Genomic DNA, 6,261 nt, shown 5'->3' with positions numbered 1-6,261 from the left:
AAAATGCATGGAACTACCTAGGAAGGGTCAGGAATCATAAAGAGAGGTTGCTGTCAGAGCCCTCCAGAAAGGAGTTATCGCACAAGACAGCAGAGAAAAAGAAACCAGAGAAAGGGGAGCCACGGTGGGCAGGGGAGGACCAGGCTTTTTGGCTGTATCTACTTTAGGTCACTGAAAGAGACGCCCTGTCAGGACCCGGGTCTCAAAGTTCCAAGATACCTCCCCCTCATCCTTCTTCCCCACCTCTGCCTCCACTCTTGCTATCAATGGTATTCTCGGTGTTAGAATTCTCAGTCCAGAGCAGAGGTGTGTGGCTTTAAGAGCAGCTTGCACAACAGCTGGAGTAGTTTAGTCATCTACTGCCATCAACCCTCTTGTGATCCTGTAAAGAACGTGAGCACCTGTGAGTGTGATGAGGAAAACCAGGTGAGTCTCTGCTCTCTCTCCTGCCCCTAACTAGCCCTTAGCTCTGGACCAGTCACTTGCCTCTCCAGACTTCTTTTTCCTCCTCCAAAATATCTGCTTTACTGATATCACTAGTTTCATCTGAGGATCTCGTGAATCTCTTATACATGAAATGACTAAACCATTAGGTCCTCTAAAAGCACAAAGGCAGAGTTATTTTCATTCCTGTTGAAGGTCTGGACATGAGGACTTAGAGATGATGCATGAAGAGTTGGTATTCTCCTTCCAGTAATAGACTAGTTCATAGCAAAAAACCTCCTGAGAACACAAGACCTGCTTACTAGACACTCCAAACCAGTGTAGAAATTCAAGACTACAAATTTTGTTAATACTGACCACATTGGAATAATATGTCAAACTCAACTGATTTGATGTTTTGATCACAAAAACAGCTAACTTAACATAAAACTGTATTTTATTTCCATCTATTTACTCTGTAACATACCCTAACTAAGTAAATAAATAACCTCTCAACATTTTTATGATTCCTACTGCTAAAACCTACTGGCAGTATGTATTGGAGAGAGAAATTCAGTTTCGTGCATGTACAAGTGACACTTACAAGTAGGGGTTTTAGTGACTGGTAAATCAGATTTGCAGGACAGCAGCTGTTATAAATTGGTCACGACCATTTCTTCATAATAACAGATAGTTTCCATATTTAGAATTCTAGAAGACAGTCTGAATGATTAGTAGTAGCTTCTTGATTTTCTGCTTTTTATAAGTTGAGTTTGTTTGGGCTGATGTAGTTTATTCTGAACAGAAATATGAAACAGGAGAGAATCGCCATTTTACGTATTTTTGCTAAGTCAGGCAAAAATGAACCTGTAGCACTTCCACAGTAAGGTTTTATGTCGGTAAACAGCTGACAGGAGGACAACATATCTGAAAGGAACTCTAAAAGTGAATTATTTCCTATCATCAGCTGTAAGTCAGAATCCACCTTGTAAGTTTAGGTCCACTTTGCAAAAGCATAACTGCCCTATGTGGAGGATAATATTCTATTATATAACTGTTACTTCTGCTTTAGAAATTCTTCTTTTTGATAGGCCACGAGGTGCTATATATTACATTTAGATCAAGGAGAAATGCCAGGACCTCTATCAAGCCTGAAATAGCAAATGTTTTCCAAGCACCAACCATACTGAGGATGCTTCCTTTTTCTAACAGGTAAGCTCACTGGCTTATTTAAAAACGTTACATTGTCTTAGAGAACAGTAGGAGGGAGGCTCTAACGCCACATCTTCTAATGCCACTTCTAGACGTTGCCCCATTCACTGTTAGGATACATTTGGCTGGCTAGACTTGATTCTTTCTTCCTGTTCCAGAACCTGCCAAAACTAGTGATGATTTTCTGTCTGGGCTAGATCTCCTTTTGATTCTAGAAGTTTCACAATATAAAGAGATAGAGAATGGCTGAAAGTTTTTAACATCCCTATCAAATACAACATTTAGCTATTACACTCATCCTCTGCAGAAGACTGGACTCTTCAATGTATCCAAAGTTTCCAGGCTTCAAGCTGGTGTGTCTGGGTTTTGCTCATAGCCTGTAGCTAAGTTCTGTGGGAGCAACCATGGAACTATCAACTTTGACAGATCCAAAGAAGATAATTATTTTCCCTGGGGCAGAAGTTGTGGCTCAATGGCAATATCCAATCACAGCCTCATTCATCATTCACCTCTTTTCTAAAAGAAACAGAAACAAGTGAATGTAATTTCTAAATGAAGAGAGACTTTCAACAGGATATCTGCAGATAAATTTATACCTTTTTTGCTAAATTAGCTCATCTCAAAAAGGGGCACATAAATCATGGTTTAACTTACCTAAGAATAGCAGATAACAGACAGAGGTGGTTCATTTCATCTCCTTCTCTTGAGAAGAAGAAAAATCACCCTGTGAAGACGTCAGGAGTCCCAGAGCTCAAGAAGGGGGCTGCCCTGAGACTTTATTACTCTCATAGTTTCAAATTCACCCCTACGTGCTTTGTTGCCAAATACTGTCTTGCCCAGCGGAGAATCATTCTTGGGCCACATCAAATGTAGTAGCCTCAGCCTACGCTGTCTGAATTTCCAACCCAGCTCAATATTTCTTTAACAGCAAGGGATAACTGAAGAGGAAACCCACATTTTCTCATGGCTAACTACTTTCCTATTGAATATGCTGACACTCACTTCAATATTCCTTAATCTCATGTGATTTGAAAGCAGTGGTGAGAGAAGAATAAAGCTACTTTGCAAATGTTGTCATGGGTTGAACCCACTTAAGAAACCACTGCGTATACTGTTCAATGACCTACCACTCGCTAAGAGAAGGCCAAATTTTCTAAGTGATCTTGACCAACTACAACAATTTCTAATGCCCTTTGTTGAGAATTAGAAAATAAAACATATAGTTTTCATGAACGTCTTTCAGAACAATGAAATACTCATTCAGAAAATATCTTCAAGTGGAAATAAAGCAAAAACCAGCCTCACTAATTTCTATAATGTGACTCATTCCAATTTCCTTACTGGCTCTAAAAGGAGCTGCCCAAACTCTCTTGATCAAGCTTTATTGCGTTATCTATACTGAGATTTCATTTTAAAACAAGCCTCATCAGTGAATAAAGAATAAATGGATTGCTCTTAAAAGTGAACTTTTTTCTTCTATGAGCTCACTTTAAATGTAAATTGTCACAAGTTGTAGTTACTTTGCTAGTAATAATAATTATCCAAGAAATTGTCACAAGTTGTAGTTACTTTGCTAGTAATAATAATTATCCAAGATAATTCTGTATCAATCCCATGTAAATAAGCATTAGTTTAATTCTAGAAAAGGGGAAAGTATTACCTTGAATATAGTTTATTCATTAGCAGAAATAAAGCCCATTATTCAGGTACCTACTCTTATAATTCTCCAAATTTCAATACTAACATATGAGCAACTTTATCATATGCTCTACAGGGAGGGAACCCAGGTCTGTCTTAGGTATGATTGTAATACTTTTGCCTAGCACAATGCCTGACAGATGGTTCTTTAAACAGACAAAAGTTTTATTACATGATTTTGCTTATCTGCAAATAACAAAGATGCATAAATCCTTCCACTTTTCACTGCTATGGGAACCAAGTCTTCATGAGGTGACTTCAAAGTAGATAGTGCGATACCCAAATTCAATCTATCTCATTTTAAGCAACTGCTAGTTGTACAGTCTTAAGAATATGAAAGAATACAAGATCTCATCTACTTCTAAAGCCTTTAATCTTAGATGGAAGAGTCATTTATATACCTTATGAACCAAAAAGTGTAAGGCATGAACCCGAAGGGTGGTATAAATTTTTGTGAATAATCAGGAAGACTTGGTAATACATAAATAATCTAAACCCAGGGACACAGAGAAATATAAGACTCAATGCATATTTTTAAATCCCTGAGAGATCAACTATAAAATGGGTTCTATGAGCACCATCCATCAGCACAGATGGAAATCTCTGCCATTAGTACTCTGGATACTGAGAAATAGCCCTGAGTTACCTGGCTTCTGGTTATTGCTTCGGTTGGTAACCAGAGTGTTCTGTGTCTCTGCAACTGCAGGTCCTACACAAAGTGAAATCCTTGATCATAAGGAGCCTTAGTTAACTGAGATGTTAACTATCTTCCTTCAATGGGGTTGTGTCTTTTATGCTTCAGAAGTTTAAAAAGGTAAGTGAAAGTACGTAAAGGTTTTTTCTTTCTATTTTTTGTTTTTGATACAGAGCCTCAAGCTGTCACCCTGGGTAGAGTGCGGTGACATCACAGCTCACAGCAACCTCCAACTCTTGGGCTCAAGTGATTCTCCTGCCTCAGCCTCCCAAGTAGCTAGGACTACAGGCACCTGCCACAAAGCCTGGCTATTTTTTGTTTGCAGCCATCATTGTTGTTTGGCAGGCCAGGGCTGGATTTGAACCCACCAGCTTATGTGGCTGGCACCTTAGCCTCTTGAGCCACAGGTGCTGAGCCTAAAGTACATAAAGGTTTTAAGAAAATTTTTTAAAATTTCCTGTTCAGGAATCTATTCATTTTTGGCATTTTATATATTTGGAACATTTAAGAAAACTTGATGATTATTGTATTTATAGATATATTAGATTTAAAAGCATTACTTACCACCCACTGACATTTTAAATCAATCTAAATACTTAAAAGGAAAAAATACATATATGAAATGTGTAAGAACAGTAAATGTTTAATTTTGTAGAGGAGATCAAACACTATTGAAAAGCCCTTAAAATTATTAATGACTTGGGCGGCACCTGTGGCTCAAAGGAGTAGGGTGCCAGCCCCATATGTTGGAGGTGGTAGGTTCAAACCCAGCCCCAGCCAAAAACTGCAAAGAAAAAAAAATTATTAATGACTTTCATCCAACTTATACATAAAAGAAACTAGAATTGAGAGCTGAACTTAAAAGCCTAAAGAAGAACTAAGCTTTGGGGGCTTCTGATTTTTAAAATCTGAATGTTAGTTTTTGAAATCACAATTAAACTACATGAACAGTCTTTTTGTCACATATAAAAACCACCCTGAAGAACATCAAAAGTCTCATATGACCCACTCCCTCTGTCCCCACCATCTGAGATCCGGCGCTGATGGGCAGAGTCCCCACAGCTGGCCTAAAGACAGACGGTCATCTAGTGATTAAAAAGGGTAACAGCAGGCCCTACAGCAAGGACGCAAGAGGGAAGATGAGACGTTCCGTTTTTGCTATTTTTGTTTTCTGACATTCCTTTACATCACAACTAACATGTAACAGTGAAAAGCAGGGATTGTCACAATTAAACTTCAAGAGTTTCAGTGAGCTTTGGTGAAATCTGATCAGATTTCTATGCCTTTGGTAAAATCAGAATTAAAAAATTCTGTAAATTTTTCATTTAGGCTAAGGAGGACGCAGCTGGAAAGCTGAATAAGACTATAAGACGACACGGAGAAGGCCTGTCTCACCGTGTGGACTATAAGACGACACGGAGAAGGCCTGTCTCACCGCGTGGACTATAAGACGACACGGAGAAGGCCTGTCTCATCGCGTGGACTGTAAGACAACACGGAGAAGGCCTGACTCACCGCGTGGACTATAAGACGACACAGAGAAGGCCTGTCTGACAGCGTGGACTGTAAGACGACACGGAGAAGGCCTGTCTCACGGCGTGGACTGTAAGACGACACGGAGAAGGCCTGTCTCACGGCGTGGACTGTAAGACGACACGGAGAAGGCCTGTCTCACGGCGTGGACTATAAGACGACACGGAGAAGGCCTGTCTCACGGCGTGGACTATAAGACGACACGGAGAAGGCCTGTCTCACCGTGTGGACTATAAGACGACACGGAGAAGGCCTGTCTCACCGTGTGGCCACCCCGCAGTGCCGGCCTTCTGGTAGCTACACCTTAGCTGCCGGGGACCTGGCTCTGCTGAATTTCACACTTCAGTTGGACCATGTTATAGTCAGTTTAACTATAGGATATGAGGAACAATCCCAGGGATGAGTAAAATAACTTAGAGATAAAAATTCCTTTATAATCACCCTATTACTAAAAGGGACTAATATTCTCAGGTCTTTTTTAAAAAGACAGTGAGTGTGTGTGAGAAAGAGAGAGATACAGTTACTGGGGTTCAGCTGCCTCAAGGGAATATGCAGTCTCCCCTTGGGGGATGGGAGAGCACACACCGCATTCCTGAAAACAAGTCCTTCTTATGAGCAGGCAAAGTAAATAGGTTCTGTGGTCTCTGGTTTTATCCATTTAGAGCTTCCAAGTGGGTCATTAGATCCCACTGGCCAAGAAA

At 40.1% G+C, this 6,261-nt stretch overlaps 1 protein-coding gene and 1 pseudogene across 1 annotated transcript in view; one reads left to right on the top strand and one right to left on the bottom strand.

Moving 5' to 3' along the window:
- The window catches only part of PPM1L (protein phosphatase, Mg2+/Mn2+ dependent 1L), a 270,729-nt gene that overhangs the window by 110,113 nt on the left and 154,355 nt on the right, over window positions 1-6,261 (bottom strand). The gene's annotated exons all lie outside the window — the stretch shown is intronic.
- Window positions 1-6,261, top strand: part of LOC105887424 — a 68,631-nt pseudogene that overhangs the window by 14,806 nt on the left and 47,564 nt on the right.

This window comes from Otolemur garnettii, unplaced genomic scaffold (genome assembly GCF_000181295.1).
Source record: "Otolemur garnettii isolate 467f Iridium unplaced genomic scaffold, OtoGar3 scaffold00084, whole genome shotgun sequence".
In the NCBI taxonomy this organism is placed as follows: domain Eukaryota; kingdom Metazoa; phylum Chordata; class Mammalia; order Primates; family Galagidae; genus Otolemur; species Otolemur garnettii.
This window is presented reverse-complemented; position numbering and strand designations above follow the sequence as displayed.